This window comes from Heterocephalus glaber, unplaced genomic scaffold, assembly GCF_053883595.1.
Source record: "Heterocephalus glaber isolate CG9 unplaced genomic scaffold, H.glaber_assembly_v1.0 deba00001504, whole genome shotgun sequence".
In the NCBI taxonomy this organism is placed as follows: domain Eukaryota; kingdom Metazoa; phylum Chordata; class Mammalia; order Rodentia; family Bathyergidae; genus Heterocephalus; species Heterocephalus glaber.
In genome coordinates this window covers 27,055,199-27,071,147 of record NW_028258324.1, presented here as the reverse complement: position 1 = coordinate 27,071,147, position 15,949 = coordinate 27,055,199, and the positions used below count along the sequence as shown (strand labels likewise).

The following is a 15,949-nucleotide window of genomic DNA, read 5'->3' as shown; positions in this document are numbered from 1 at the left end:
AAAGTTCAGGCTCTATTTCTCCACATGCACTTTGCTGAATTGCACACGTTCTTCCAGGTCCAGTTTAAACTCCCTGTCCTTCCTTAGAGACTTTGACCTGTGCTGGTGGCTCTTTTTTCTCTTCTCCTGCTGCACTGAGGGCTGGAGCACACAACTACAGTACCTGGATGAGCAGCAGGGAGAAAGGGCATCCCAGAAGCAGCATGGGGAGAGGCAGATCCAGTGCCCACAGTGTGGCTAAGGGGCAAATGGGAGAGGCAGAGGGAGCAGAGGAAGCTGGGAAGGCAAAGAAGTTGGATGCAAGCTCAAATCCAGGCACAATGTCACTGGGGAAATCTGTAAGGCAGAGTATGGGATTTCATGTCTTAAGAGCCTCTACATCCTCCATTCTCAGAGACCTCCCTCAAAGTGATTTCCAGCATCTGCAAAATAAATAAATTAATTAGTGCTAACCCCTGCTTTCTTTTCTGACTCAGGTCCCCCAGCCATCCTTCCCACAGTGCCACTTCCTTTCTTCCTTTTCATCATGCTTTCTGTTCATGCTTGGGATGCTTTATGTATTTGTGGCTCAGCAGATCCCTCACGAGACTATGCCCCCATACTATGGTCTGAATAGGACTTCTGTCTCCTAAAGTCCATATGCTTTGTCCCCACAGTGGTGCTATTGGGATGTGCTATGGGCCTTGCTGGGGATGTAGTTTAGTGTTGTAAAGCACCAGTCACTTGTTTGTTTCTTCACACTCTCCTGCCATGATGTGCTGCTCTCACCAGAGGCCAAACCAATGGGGCCTAGTGATCTTGGGCATAAATCTCCAAAACTGTGAGCTAAACAAATCTTTTCTCTTTATAAGGTTAGGTGCTTCTGGTATTTCATTGTACAAAACTGACTAATACTCTTTCCAAAATAGGGCCGTGGTATTTTTCTTTCATTGTTTTCTCAAGACCTAAATCTGGTGCATTGATAAGTATGTGAGGGAAAGATCTATCTCCCTATTTCCTATTATATATTTTTTATTTGCTCTTTATTTATAAGAAATAGAGGGAAGGGGAGAGGGAGGAGAAAGAGAAGGGATGAAAAAAGGAATTAAGATGTCTTATGTAGATGTACTAACTCCTCACAAGGAATGTAAACATTATGTACTGCAAACATTGAAATGTTATTCAAACAAATAAGTATGTGAGGGACAGAAGAATGAGTTCACCCTCAAAATGCTAGTATCATTGATAAATTGCTCTGAGAAGAGCATTCTAGAAGTGGGGTGCTAGTTATTAGGGAGTGACTAGGAACGGGAACTTTAGTAGCATTGAGAAAGTTTTGAGATTTGTTGTGGGAGAATTTTATTTTTTGTTAGTGTAAACACCTTTCTTCTCAATCCTGGTGACAATGTCCAGGCTTTGCACTATGACTTCTCTATTAAAAATCTTCTCATGGAGCCCTCCATGCAGCAGAAATTATTTTCATCATATATGGCTCAACAGGATGTATGTTAGTACCAAGATTTATTGAATGCTTAGGATGTACTAGGCACTATCCTGAGAACTTTATGTGTGTTAGTCTGATTAATTCTCATGACAATCCTATGAGGATGTAATGCTATTATCCTCATTCATTGGAAGAGTCAGGATTCTAGTCAGCCTGACTTCAAAGCTACTGCCCTTAAGCTGTGCAACACCACACTACAACATTCCCCCAGCCCCTTGGGAAAGAATCTCATGGCTTCTCCTTGCATTTGCAAGTGATTTTGTTTTATTTCATTTATTGGATATATGACTAAGGAACATTGAATAGAATTTCAAAAATACAAGCACCGGTGGTTGATGGCTAACCCATTTACTTTTCATGTTTAGAAATCTTTCAATGACTGGCTCATCTGTCCAATGCTCTTTTCTCCACTCTGCCTATCTGCCTCTGGGCTTTATCAGACAGGACAAAGACAATGTTCCTAGAGTCTGATGCTTGTAAACACTCTTCCATCACCCTAGTCATGGCAGTCTGCCAAGATAGGAATGAGGCCAAATTTGGTGTATCCTTCAGCACGGTGACCCTGGTTGAAACAGTCCCCTGATGCAGCAAAAGAAGACCAAAGAAAAATGTGCTGTCCTACAAAGTCCAAAGCCTGGAATGATTCAGTCTCCTGATGCAGATGGTGATTTATCACTGGATGCCAGTCATTTATACATAGCTGTCAGCAGCTTTGCAGGAATTTGAATCTGAACACTTGTCCTGAACATGTGATTCCCTAGCTACTTCCTTACGGTCCCAAACTTTCAGAGATTTTCTAACCATACTCTCCTGGTCACTCCTCTTAGTACTTAGCAAGAAACCCTTTTTAAAAAATGTTAAATATTCTGGGGATCTTGGACAACTCCCTTACCTTCCCTGAACTGCAGCTTTCTTAGCCTTAAAAAGCAACAATTGAACCAGCTGACTTCAAAGATCCCTCTGGCCCTAAAATTTTGTGACAAGATGTGTTTGAGGAATCTCTTTGAAATAGGAAAAGGCTGATTTTCTGTTTCTTTTTGGTACCAGGAATCGAACTCTGGTCCATGTGCTTGCAAGGCAGGTGGCAGAACCACTGAGCTAAATCCCCAGCCCAGTTTTCTATCTCTTAAAACCTGGCTGGTTACCTGTACCCTAATGGTGCCAGAGGAGTCAGGTGGACACTGTGTGTATCCTCCGTCCACTGCACTCAGACTACTAGCATACCTCGGAAACTATTCTTGCTCAGTTCACCAGCGGTTTATCTTTTTTTCAAAATTCAGTAAGCATTTATAATGTAATAGAAAAGTAAATTACATAAGCAGTATGCAATGTATTCTTATGAAAAAATAAAAAAATGGAATTATGTAGCGATACACACACACACACACACATATATATATGTATATTTAGGAAGCCATGTATATATGTAAACATTTACAGATATTGGAGCATTACTCTAATTGTTTTACTTTTGTTTTGTTTTTACAGAAATGAGATCAAATAGACCACATTACATTGTAATGTGTGTTTCTTTTTCTTTCTTTTTTTTTTTTTATTTGTGGTACCAGGGATCAAACTCAGGACCTTATACTTGCCAGGCAGGTGTGATGCCACTCAGCTACATCCCTGGCCCAGTAATGTGCTTTTCAATTGAGTACTTTGTCTTGGAGTTCTTTACTACGTTGCCCCATGTAGTCTTTCTTTTAATGTGGACACATGTTTTGTTTACTTCTTTTTTAAAATGACTTTTCCACTGATAGATATTTAATTTGCTTCTAGAATTTTGCTATCACAAAAGAAAAATGCTGCTATAAACTCATAGTTTTCCCACTTATTTGACAATTTCTCAATATCTAGAAACAAAACTGTTGGGTTTATAGTAATGTATATCTTATTCTTAAAAATTCTGCCAAATTTTCTGTTGATATGATAGTACCAGTGGAAATAATCATTTCCCTATATTCTTATGGATCTTCCATTGTTTTTTAAAATTACACTTTCTTCATTACTAGCAAGGTTGAGCACTTTTACATATGTGTTTAGTCATGTAAATTTCATTCATGGATTGCCTATTTATACCTTTTGTTTGTTTTTAAGTGTAGGTTGCCTTTTTTCTTTCCAACTCATGGGAGCGTTAAAAAATTTTTTTTAAAAATGAACTTATGAACTCATCACCTAACTTCAGTATTTTCTAGTCATGGCTAGGACTAGAAATTTCTAGGATATTTTCCAAGGAAATTTCCAATATCACAATATTTCACTTGTTAATATTTTATTAAGTAAGCCTAGAAGATTAACAGTCTTTAAAATATCAACAATATTATCCTCACATATAAAAAGAAGGATAATTTTATTAATATCAGCAAATATCCAGTGCTCATATTTCCTGCATTAGTTCTCACATTTAAAAAAATAAATACCTTAATGTTATCAAATATCCAGGCAGTGTTTAAATATCCTCTCCCCGCTCATAAATCTTTTTTAACAATTTGTTTGAATCAGGATGCAAATAAAGTCCATAAATTTTAATTAATTAATATGCCCTTTAAGCTGCTTTTAATTTATAGGTTCCTTCTCTCATTTGTTGAAGAATTTGGTTGTTTTTCCTGTGGAGTTTCCCACAGCCTGGATTGTGCTGATAACATCTGATGGTATCATTTAACATGTTGCTGTGTTCCATGCAATTGCAGTTAGATCTAAATCTTGATCAAATTCAGGGTTGATGTTTTGTCAAGAACACTTGAAAGGTTTTGTTCTGAATTTCCAACAAGACTGTGTAATTCTACTATATCTCTGTGAGGTTAGCAGCCAACCGTGATTGGATCATCTGGCTCCACTCAGAAAACAGAAACCACACAGTAATTCAAATATCAGAAGTTAAATGTAGACAATTATTAACATTAAATAGGAGAGTAGCTATGAAGACATGAAGAGACCCTTATAAAGTACCCTAAGTTGGAGAATATTCATGAAAAAACAACTGAAAGGGGGCTCTCTCCCCTAGAGTTCTGACTTTGTTGGGGAGTGAGCTGGGGGTACACTGAATAGTACTTGAGTCCCCTGGACTGAGCTAGGCCACAGACACCAGGCAAGAGGAGAGAACCAGAGGGGTGGAAGCAAGTTGAGGCTGGTAAGTGAGAACCACACACATCCAACAGGTGGAGGGCCTGGTGTGCAGCATTCATGTTGGGGAGACAGTGGGAAACAGAGCCCTGGGGCATAGGTCCACTGAGGCTCTAGGGGAGTGCCCAGGAGAAGTTGAGGCTTCCCTGATTGTGAGGCCTGGAGCATAACAGTGTCCATATCACATGGGCTGAAGCAAGGTGGTTCCTGGGTCTAGGCTTGGATTCTGAGACTTTTGGGGACTCCATAGTCTAAATATATGGCTGGGACAGTAGATGTCCTAGCACACGTGCTTCGGTTGAGAGGCCTTGAAGTAGGAAATAAGAACAAAGGTCTGAACTCCAGAACCAGGAATAAAAAAAAAAACCCTTCGTCCATCAGTATCCCTCCAGTGCCCTCTACTGACAAAGCTTACATTGTGGCATTGTAGAGCAGACATGCTTAGAGTCCAGTTCATTATCTCAAAGCAACTACTGAAGGGTAGATTTGGAGCGGAGGGACAATAAATTAGTAACTGGAATAATGATAATTGTCTAGTTCCATTGCATATTTCATTGGATGTTGCACATTGATAACATTCTAATTCTATCCATCTTTGTATATTAGCTGGAATGCTTCTAGAGAGACACATTTTCACATTTTTGAGTGTTTTGAGTACAAAAACCCCTTTGCCACTTTTTTCCTCTACTTACGTAGCTAGATCCTTAGGGTTCCAGTACTTTCTGAATCTTTTCATTTATTTATTTATTTTTAGACAGAGTCTTCCTATGTAGTTCAGGTGGCCTCAGTCTCCCTCAGTGTTCTGAGTGCTGGGATTATGGGTGTGCTCTGCCATGCACAGCTACTTCCTGAATCTTGACTCTGCCCACAAATTCCTTGAGCAGGATGTATGGTGGAGCTTTTCTTTCATATCTCATGGAATCCTCACAACTGCCTTATGAAATGAGTGTTGCTGTTAGTATTTTACAGATAGGGAACCTGAGGCTTAGAGAGGTGAAATATGTACTTCCTGTACCTCAGCTGGTGACAGGAATAGCTGGGATTAGAATGGGAGGCTGCACAACCAAATCATGAGTGCTGGCTGGCTCAGGAAGACTCAACTTCAAACTCTTAGCTTCTCATTTCTATTATTTTTCCAGATTTTTAGGTCATTAAACAATTTTTTTTTTTTGCATTATTCCCTCCTAGCATCACCACTGAAAATTCCCAGTCTCTCTTGCAGGTTCTTCTCTGTCAATGTCCTATCCAAGTCTCTGTCTAGGAGGGTACTTCTTCTCAAACATCCTTATACTATTTTATTGCAGTTTATTTTTCTGTTCCCAGGTTGGTGGCACAGACACCTCCCTCTTCCCTAGTTGAAGATACTGTTTTCACCTTCTCCACTCCCCTACACACAGAAGAGAATGAGGATGCAGGTAAGGGTTTCCCTTCCCAGAGGCAAGCATGCTGCACAGGAGTTGTGAAGAAGAAAATAAACAACTGTGGAGCCCGGCATCAACATACTGGCTCTTTTCATTTTTCACTTCAGGAAATCATGGGCCAGCTGTGAAGTTCTGATCATTTCAGCTGTGTATTTTTCTTTTTCTCTCTTGTTCTCCAGTTCGTCCTCCCTCCTCCAACTCATTGCTCCTTTTCCTTTTCTCCTGGATCATCCTCTCTACCCAGAGTTCCCACTCCCACCTCCTGATCTTCCCACCCCCTTCACTCTTTCCTTTTGGTCCCTGGCCTCCTCTCCTCCTTGCTTTCCTTCCTTCTGCACAAGTTTTACTGGCAAAATCAATTACAAAAACAAAAGAATGGGGAATAAGTAAATAGCTGCCTACCCTCACTTGGAAGTCCTGAGGAAGCAGCTTCCTTCACCTCCATTGAAAGAGTCTTGTATTTCAAAATATTTGGCTCTCATTCAAGGCCAGTCACAGAAGCCATGGAGTCATTGTTTTGAGATGAAGGTAAATCCAAGCAGTTTCTATTTTTAAATGCAACTGTGTTTCTGGAAAAGGCTGTACATCACATAATAGGAAATCCTGAGAGTGTGAAGACTGTTTCCTGCCAGCTGAAGCATTATTGTCTTTGGCTGTTCTGACCATACTAGAAACCTTTGAATAAATGGACAAAGATGCAGGCGCAAAGGAGGAAAGAACTGGGCTAATGAGAAAGTGAAGTATGGAGTCAGGGAAAGTAGGATTACCAAGGAAGCAAGAGCAAGTTAAGTTGCAGAACCCATTTAGAGGATGAGACCAAAATGGGATGGGATCATTGACTATGACAAGGCATTGCCAATTCGGTATGTGCTGTTTATTGTTAAAAAAATGATCCACAACTAAGTGGGTATCTAATTGATGCAGCTGGAGGATAATGATGACAGTTGTTATGGTTTAAATTTACATGCCCTCTCAAAACCTCATATGTTCAGAGTCAGGGCTTTGAAAAGTGGTTGAATTATGGGGGCACTACAGCTAAGTGATATTAGGAGGTGGGGCCTGGTCAGAGGAGGTGGGTTACTGAGGGTGTAACCTGGAAGACTATATCTCCCTTCCCAGCTCCTCCCTTCACCCTTTCCTTTCTTCTCCCATGGTGTGAGCAGCTTTTCTCTGCCCAGGCCCTTCCACCATGACTTCCTACTCCACAGCTAGCTGTTTTTAGACTAAAAAATGCAAGCAAAAATAAACCTCTCATCCTTTAAGTTGCAGGTGTTGAGTATTTTGTCCCAGCAATGAGAAAAGTGACTTAAGACAATACTCCATGGTGATGATGGGGCAGTGTTGACATTGTTGGAGAGCCATAAGTTCATTTATTTTAAAATAGGAATGTTTTCTGCTACAGAACCTTTAGACATAAGAAAGTAGAGGTTCTTTGGCTTGAGAGGTAATGGATGGTTCTAGAGAAAAGCTTCATCTTGTTAAAATGCAGATTCCCATTTAATAAATCTGGGATGAGTGGTCTTGTATTTCTAACAAACCCCTACATGAGTTCTCCTAGCTATCCAATGTAGGCATATTCTTTATACACTCATGGACTGAGGCATCTTTTTTTCTACTTTATGTTCAATGACTTCACATTGGTGATTTGAATTGGCCATGGTAGAAGTATGTACAACATAAAAACTAGCAAATGCAAATGTATCCATCAGGCCCTTTTCTTTTTCTATCCTTTTCTCCTTCTTTTTGGAGATCTGGTTTGCGAGCATGCTATAAGAATGAGAGAATGACCACATTGTGGTTCACAAACCCATTGTCTTATTTTGGGCCATTTATCATGGTTCTTTGTGCTCCATACTAATGGGCCTATGGTGGTGTTTTGGGTTCTTTGTCATCAGTATCAACATGGATCCTACATCTAACAGCCCCCAAAAGATCTACGTAATCCCTTTTCCCCAGTGTGGAATCACTGAGGTCGATGATTAAGGGAATCTTGTGGGGAAGAGGTTGGGGGAAAAGCTACTATATACACAGAGTCCACCAAAAAATGTATACACGCCTCAGGAAAAGAGAAACTTGTATAAATGATTTAATATTAAATTTATTGAGACATCATGAGATTAACACAAGTTACCTTTGGCCTCTACAATTATAAGAGGTGCTCAAAATGGTGGCCATTAGCTTCCAGACATTTATTAGTACAGCAAACTGCTGCTTGGGAAACCTTGGTCATTGAGATTGCTGTGCATGCATTTTCAATTTGTTCCCTAAAGCCTGGCAGTATAGTGGGTTTCTATGATACAAGACACACTCTAGGGCCTCCAATAGTTAAAAGTCTGTAGGTGTTAAATCAGGGAAACGTGTACCTTATACAAGTTTTTCTTTTCCTGAAGTGTGTATACTTTTTTTGGCAGACTCTATTCAGTGATGGCATATATAACATCCCTCTTCAAAGGAACCTGGCCTCCTCTTCAATCAATGAGCTCTGGACCTTAGGTCCAACTCACATCTGAAAACCAGGTGAGAGATCGTGAATTTTTATCATTACAGTCAATACCAGGGCTCTGCTCACATGCTCCTGAGTTTTGGGTTATATAGGTCAAACAATACCCTTATAGGCTTCCCAAGATCTCACCTTCCAGAACACCTTGGCCCCCGCTCCTAACATCACTTAGCTGTAGTGCCCCCATAATTCAACCACTTTTCAAAGCCCTAACTCTGAACATACGAGGTTTTGAGAGGACATGTAAATTTAAACCATCAATAAGGTCTACCTTATTCAGCTGATTTTCTGTCCCTGTGAACTCTGGCTCAATACTCCCAAGATCCATTCTGGATCCATATCGTCTCAGTTCCTGCTTGTACTTATTAGCCAGGTCCTGTGGCTCTTCTGCTGAGTGATCTTTTTCTTCTCATAGCAGGGATGCCACTTCCCTATCCAAGTCTTACTATCACTTACCAGGATTATTGGTATAACAGTAAAGAAGAGAGTCAGGACCAGATTTTCAGGACAGGAAACATTGTCTAGTGAGGCACCACTCAGAGGCACCTTTTTCAAAACTCTGGGTAAAGGATGGCTGCTCTCCTCCAGCAAGGGGGAGAGGGCTACTTCTGCCAGCTTGGAGGTTCTCAGGAATGTGGAGGTTCAACATTCTCAGGGACATCACTTCAAGTTCTCCATCTTGGGTGTTGGCAGTTCCCTTTCTTATCAGGGACTTCACTTCCCCATGGGACACCTGCCAGGGCTGTGAATTCAACTTCCCTCATTACTCTAACATTAATAGCCAGGATAGACCAGACTTTCTTTATGACCTGCCCTCCAAGTGCAAGAGATGAGATTTGTTAAACTGCCACATAGCCTTCTGGCCTTTAGTCTGTGTTCTAAGTTGATTATCAGCTGATCTGATCCTGTTACTTTCTTCTTTATAATTTTAATTGTAGTTAAGAACAACTCATAAACGAGGCTTTTGCCACCATATCTCTACAGTGCCAGCACTCTTCCCTCTTGCTTCACTGCAAATGAGAATCTCACAGGAACTGACCTGCAAAAGAGTAAGATGAAAAATGTTCAGAATGTTTCAAAACTCCACTTGACACTAGCAGTAAGGTCTTGTTCCCATTGAGCAGGTGAGTTCTCCAGTTCCAGAATCATGCCAAGCCACTCCTACCCAGGACCACTTTCAGCACTATCTGATTCGTCCTGAATCAGACCCTAACACAAAGATTTGAGTACAAGTAGTTTATTTCCAAATGGATTTCAGGACACAGTAGGAGAGACAGGGAAAAGTAGAAAGTCAATGAAGGGTGTGTATCAAGCAGGAGACTTTATGCCACACTGGGACTTCATGGCCCTGGGAAAACAGGCAACACTCTAGAGCATCCCTCAGTTATCCTGAAGGAGGAAACAGTGAGGATCCTAGCACAAATAACTCTACCATGAAGATAGGAGCAAAAAGCGGCTTTTAACGATACCGCTGGCTCAGTGAGTAACTCCTGTCAGTCTTCAGAGTCCTGAATAAAAGTTTGCACTTTCTTATATACCTCTTTTTACATCTACAAAGCTTAATTCCATTGGAGTTTCCCTGGGAATATATCAAGCAGGACTTACACAAAGCAAAGCAGTGGAGGGAGGGAGAGCAAAGAGTTCTGGCAGGACTTTCTGAGTTCCTTCCGCTCCTTTGGTGACATTACAGAAGTTGTCATGGCTGCTCAGGTACATTCTAGAAAGATCATAGTCGCCTAGTTAACCCATAGTTGCCTAATAACACAGTTAATCCATAGTCGCCCAATTTCATATGGAGGGGTGGTCTCCTCTCTCAATCCAACCCCCAGGAGTGAGGAAGTTGGTGTATTTATCCACATATCATCTACTTTGTCTGAGGGCTGCTTCTGGACACATTAGTTTTGTGCCCAAATAGCCCCTAGCACAGAAAAACCATGAGTTCATAGAAGTAGGCATTGGTATTAGATACAGGTTGGGCAAAGCCAGCCTCTGCTGCAAGCTTGTCCTACAGAACTGAGTGAGATAAGGGCCACCCTACCACAGTGGCAGCGGCAGCCTCCTCCCAGATCCAGAGCAGACCGAGCCCAAATGGGTTGCTTGGAAAGTCCCTTGGGGAAAGACACGGTAGAGGCTAAGTGCTCTTGGTGCTGGAGCCCCTGGCGAGCACAGCTGGAGAATGAGCACATGCTCCAGCATGAACCCCACAAACCAGCTCCCGTACAGTAACACTGTACCCTCCAGGCCACAAGGCCTCATCCCACTGGGGATGACACCCCAGCGAGTGTTACTTTTTGGGGAAGAATTTCAGGCCTAGCTGTAGAAAAGGTACTTTGAAATTATATAGTTTTTGTAGGTCTCTTTGAAATATTATATCAACAATACTATCATTATTATTTTTAAAATGCTAGCAGCTGTGGCTTACATATCCTGGGGATTTCACAGTGTCAGGCCCTCCTAACAACAGCGAGGACAGCTGAAGGTGGGTATTCTTGGCCTCAGTGTACAGATGAATAAATTCAGACTCCAGGAGGCTAAACGACCAGCTCATGGGGGCAGCGTGGGAGAGGGGCTTGAGCTCAATCTTCTGATGCCCTATCGTTCTGGGCTTGCTCCTAGGCCAGCAATGCCTATAAGTCACCCCTTCTAGTCTCTGTAAAAGAGGACTTTGGTGGCAGGAACATATCTGTTCCATGCTTTCATTCCAGCGGTGTCACATTCAGAGTACTTAATGTTTGTTTGTTAGGCAAATGACATAAAATTCTCTCAGAAGCGTTGCGTAGCCGTGTAGAAGCCTTTGTAAACTCTCCTCTCCCCTCCCAGTAATACTTGCAAGCAACACACACAAACACATGCGCACTCAACACACACACATACACCAATCCTGATGCTTTTTGGAAATTCTCCCAATGGGAGAACCTGAGATATATATGGAATAGTGAGACTCAAAGGAGTCTTCACATTTATTATTGGGCTATCCAAATGGTTCCGTGGGAATGTCTATAGAGTTAGAAGGTAGGATCTGATTAACTATCAACTCTATTGAAGCTGTCCCTGGCAGAATCTGCTCTCCCAGGGTCGGGTTGTCCCTAAAGAAGCCAGCAATAGGTGTGCAGTGACCCGCTAGAGCCACAAGAGGGAGCCAATGATGCAGGGAGCCCTGTTTAAAAGTTTCGCCTGCTGCAGCAAAGACCCCCTAGGTTCAACTGAACCCAAAAAAGGAATCTGGGCTGAGGCACAAGTCGGGGAAGCGGGGAAAAAGGTGGTCTCTGGGGAGCAAAACAGAGAGAGCCTGAGAAAAACCAGAAATGTAGAATAAAACAGAGGGTTGAAACATTTTAATCATATTTATGGAAAAGACAAATGAGTAAGGGGGCTTTTCAACTGTTACTTTGTACTCTGATTTTTGGAGAGAATAAGCATACATTATTTTCACAATTAAGAGTGAATAAACATATATTTAAAGAAAATTTCGAAAAATAAAACAAACAGTGAGCAAAATGATGGAAAAATTCCAAAGTTATTTTGGGGAGTTCTGGGGAAAATGGGTACTGTTAGATTTTGCTTTTGATGAAGCACTGCCCTGTGCCTCTCCTTTTTCATTATCATTCTTGCATGGATTTTAATTGCCTTGTTGAGCACACTGCCTTTAGCCTGTAATTTAATAGAAATGAATTAATAGCAGATAGTGTCAATGTTTTTACAATGATTCTTAACAGAGGCTATTAAGATAACATTTCCACCCCTTTATGAAGACAAAACCCTTTAAGAATGGATGTCATAAATGAGCTATAAATTTAATTGTTAGAACTTCATTAGCAACAATAGTAAAACTATCTTACTTGCCTCTTGGAAGCCTCTATTTAGAGAATTTATTTTGTATATCCTAGGAGGCACAGCTATAAAGCAATGAGAATGCTTTTAATTAAACATCTTAGACCACATATACCTAGTTGACACTTTTCCTACAAACCACAGGAACCAATGTGATCATTACAGGCATATCCAAAGCATTTGTTTTAGGAAATTGCCTTCTGAATCCATTTAGGAATAATACAAAAAGAAAAAAATCAATTTGTGTCATGCCTCTTTGGGACTGTAAATGGTATTAGCTATATATTAAAATGTGTTTTATTCAGTTGAATTTAGCTGTGGGTGACGCAAAGCTTCTCTGGAAATTAACCTGCCCTCAGAGGATGAAGATTCACCACTTGCACCAGAAGCCTTAGGGCCAGGAGAAGGCGTGAGGGACAATGAGCATCTGGCCTGGGTCCCAGGGGCTGGAGCTGTCTCTGAAGAGTGAAGAGGTGGAGGCTGCAGCTGCTCTGTTGCCTGCCCTCTTGGTTCGTCCCAGTTCCCACACAGCAGCCGTGGTGAGGGAAGCCTCGGGGCAGTCTCTGCTCATCTTCTCTCCTCTCAAGGCTGGGTCCGAACCGGTCTGGGTCCTGGGGTCATGGGGCTTGTGCCTTCCCAATGCCTTTCAAACTTTTGCATGTCACAAATACATAGAAAGTATTAGTGCTTGTGTAAAAAGCTACAACTGGAGGATATTTAGAAGCATCTGTATGGGGTTGGTGAAAATTTTCATGGCATGCTTCTGATGTAATGGTAAGTATTGAGTTTGTATGAAACTTCTGAGTAAAGTCTTTACTTTTTTTTAAATGAGCAGCTTGAATTTGTTTCCATGAACATGATATTTTATATTAGATTTTATGCATAAGATAACTCCTTCCAATAATTCCTTGGGACTTTTTAATGATGAGCTCTTCAAATTTTTGATAGTTATTGTGATTGACTTTGTTTGCATCTGAAGATAACAGAAATTTTAAGAGTAGTTTTACAACCATTCAAAATTTTGCAACATTTGAAATTATAACAAAAGGGAACCTGACTATTTTTCCTCTTGATTCATCAACAAAGAGAATGTTGACATTTCCTGTGATTAAGGGACTGGACTTTGAGCCCAGTGTAATGTTTTCAAATTAAGTGTATAAAATGAAGGAGCTCAGATTTACAGAGAGTACAGGCATCATTAGAGGCTTACCATACAGTGATAGCCAAAGGGTCCTGGGCGTTGTGAAGGATAGGAATCCTGCCAGGACTTCCTGTCTCCTCATTCTCCATTGGTCACACTGTGGCCCAGACTCCTCTGGCAGGATCCTTTATTCACTGGGCAGTGCTGTCTTTGCAGCTGAGGAAGCTGCCCAGGAGGGCACACCTCCTTTCACTACTCTCAGCTCACCCTATGCAGTCAGAGGAGCCAGGTGTAGCTTGTGATGCCTGGGCTCTTGGGCCAACAGAAGGCCTTAGGAAATCAGGGTTGTGGGATACACTAGTAACTGAGCAGGGCTCACAGCTGTGCTACAATCCCATGGCTGGGAAACTTTCACCGAGTTTGGGCCCAAGGAGTCCTCTCCATTCCTATTCAACAAACTCCTCAGGCAGCGGTGCACAAGGGCATCTTGGGTCAAAGCTCCACAGATAGCAGATGCCTGCCACAGCTTTATACCTGAGCCAAGCCCCCTCGGAACTCCGTGGGGTTAGCTACCGCCACAGGAAGTGGATGTTTTAGGGTTCTTGCCTAGGGTATCTGTTGCTATTGAGATGTGACCAACTTCTTTACTATTCAAAGTGGAATAAGAATTGTTTCAGATGTGTTTGGAACAACAGTGTTACTATAGATAGCTATGTTAGATAGAACTATTATAGGCAGTCAGATAGGGATAGGCCCTCAAGGAAGTCAGTGCAGAAGATGAGAATAAAGACAACTGTGGCTTGAGGGGTATCTGTTGAAGGCCAGGCCTCAAGATAAAGATGGAATGGCCAGGCTACATTCCTCCTCAAGGGATAAGCAATAAATTAAGGATTATATTCTAATTGATATCACCTGGTCCAATAAAGTCGAGGTAGATATCAGTCCTCTAGATGGGTGACCAGGGCAAACTTCCTAAAATGGTCTTTGATCTTTCCATGTATACTTGCTACATGAACTGCTTCCCCATTGGATTGATATTACCTACATCATTAGATTTACAATCTTATTGGTTGATCATACCTTTGACCAACATTGTACCCACCTCGAGATTTTGTGCCCACATTGTGATTTTGATCTATAATACTTCCTTTGAGAAATGAGTTCAATGACAACTCACTTTTGGGTCCCCTCCTGTCTCTCAAGAGCTATCTCACCCAATAAATTTTTTCTACTCTTAACCTCAGTTGTTCCTTAGAATTCATTCTTCAATTTTGGGGAACACAAACTTGGTGTATCTGACATCTAGCAGGGTGCAAGTTATATTATTTCCCCTATATCAGTGTTACTAGAATAAGTGAATACTCACCTGAAGTGACCACTTTTAAAGGAATGGCACTCATTTGGATATTAAAGTTCTCATATTGGAATAACCTGTCTCTTCCTATCCTTATACATATTTCTCTTTTATCTACAATGGAGAACTCTGCTGAATTTCAGAAGCACTAGTTAAATGCTGAGGTGAGTCAATATGAAAGTAGCTTTGCGTGGGCTGGTACTAAGATTAATTCAGTTTTTATTTTTCTTTTGTATGTAAACCCCCCACTATATAGCAAATTAGCAGCTTAAAATGAGAAGTATGTACTGTCTCATAGTCCCCACTGGGTGCCTCCTTTTAAGCTCTCTCCCAAGCTGCAAGAAAGCTTGGGGGCTGTGTCCTTATCTGCAGACTCAGTGGGGAAGGCCAACTCCTAGGCCCGCACACACAGCAGGGAAGGATGCTGTACTTTTGGATTGTTGGGCTAAAGGCTTCAGTTTTGGGCTGGCTTCTGACAGGACCTTCCCTCACTTCCTTGCCACATAAACCTTTCCATAAAGCAGCTTCCCATATGGCAGTGGCTTCCCTCACAGTGAGCAACAAGGAAGAGGAAAAGTCTCCAAGACTGAAGCTACTGTGTTTGTAACCTACTCTCCAGAGTGGTATCCCATTACCTAGCCATAGTCTGTTTTTTAGAAACAGGCTTCAAAAGGGCATGGACACCAGGGATTGCTAGCCATGGTGGAAGCCATCCAACACATCCTGGAACACCCACACTGTTCCCCTTGTCTGAGGCTGCTCTGGATTATGAGATGTTTTCTCCATGCCCCAGGATAGAGGCATTGCCTGATTTTTGTCAAGATCGCCTTCATATTCATTTCCTCCTTCCTTAAACAAGTACAGTTAGCCAAAAGTATCCAAAGTTACCTCATCTGTGGATTCAACCACCTGCAGATCAAAAATATTTGGGGGAAAAAATCTGAACATGTACAGATATTTATTTCTGGCCATTATTTCCTAAACAGCCATTTACACTGGTATTAAGTATTATAAATAACATAAAGATAATTTAAACTATATAGGAGGATGCATAGGTTATGCATGAACTCTGTGCCATCTTATATAAGAAACTTGA

The 15,949-nt window shown here is 41.5% G+C and overlaps 1 long non-coding RNA gene across 1 annotated transcript in view; it reads left to right on the top strand.

Annotated features, from left to right (window-relative positions):
* The window catches only part of LOC101696527 (uncharacterized), an 88,305-nt gene extending 73,267 nt beyond the window's left edge, over positions 1 to 15,038 (top strand). The window contains exons 3-5 of the long non-coding RNA XR_204713.4: positions 5,930 to 6,021; positions 8,439 to 8,544; positions 9,466 to 15,038. This is a non-coding gene — a long non-coding RNA (uncharacterized LOC101696527). The remainder of the gene's footprint in view (positions 1 to 5,929; positions 6,022 to 8,438; positions 8,545 to 9,465) is intronic.
* The last annotated feature ends 911 nt before the right edge of the window (positions 15,039 to 15,949 follow it).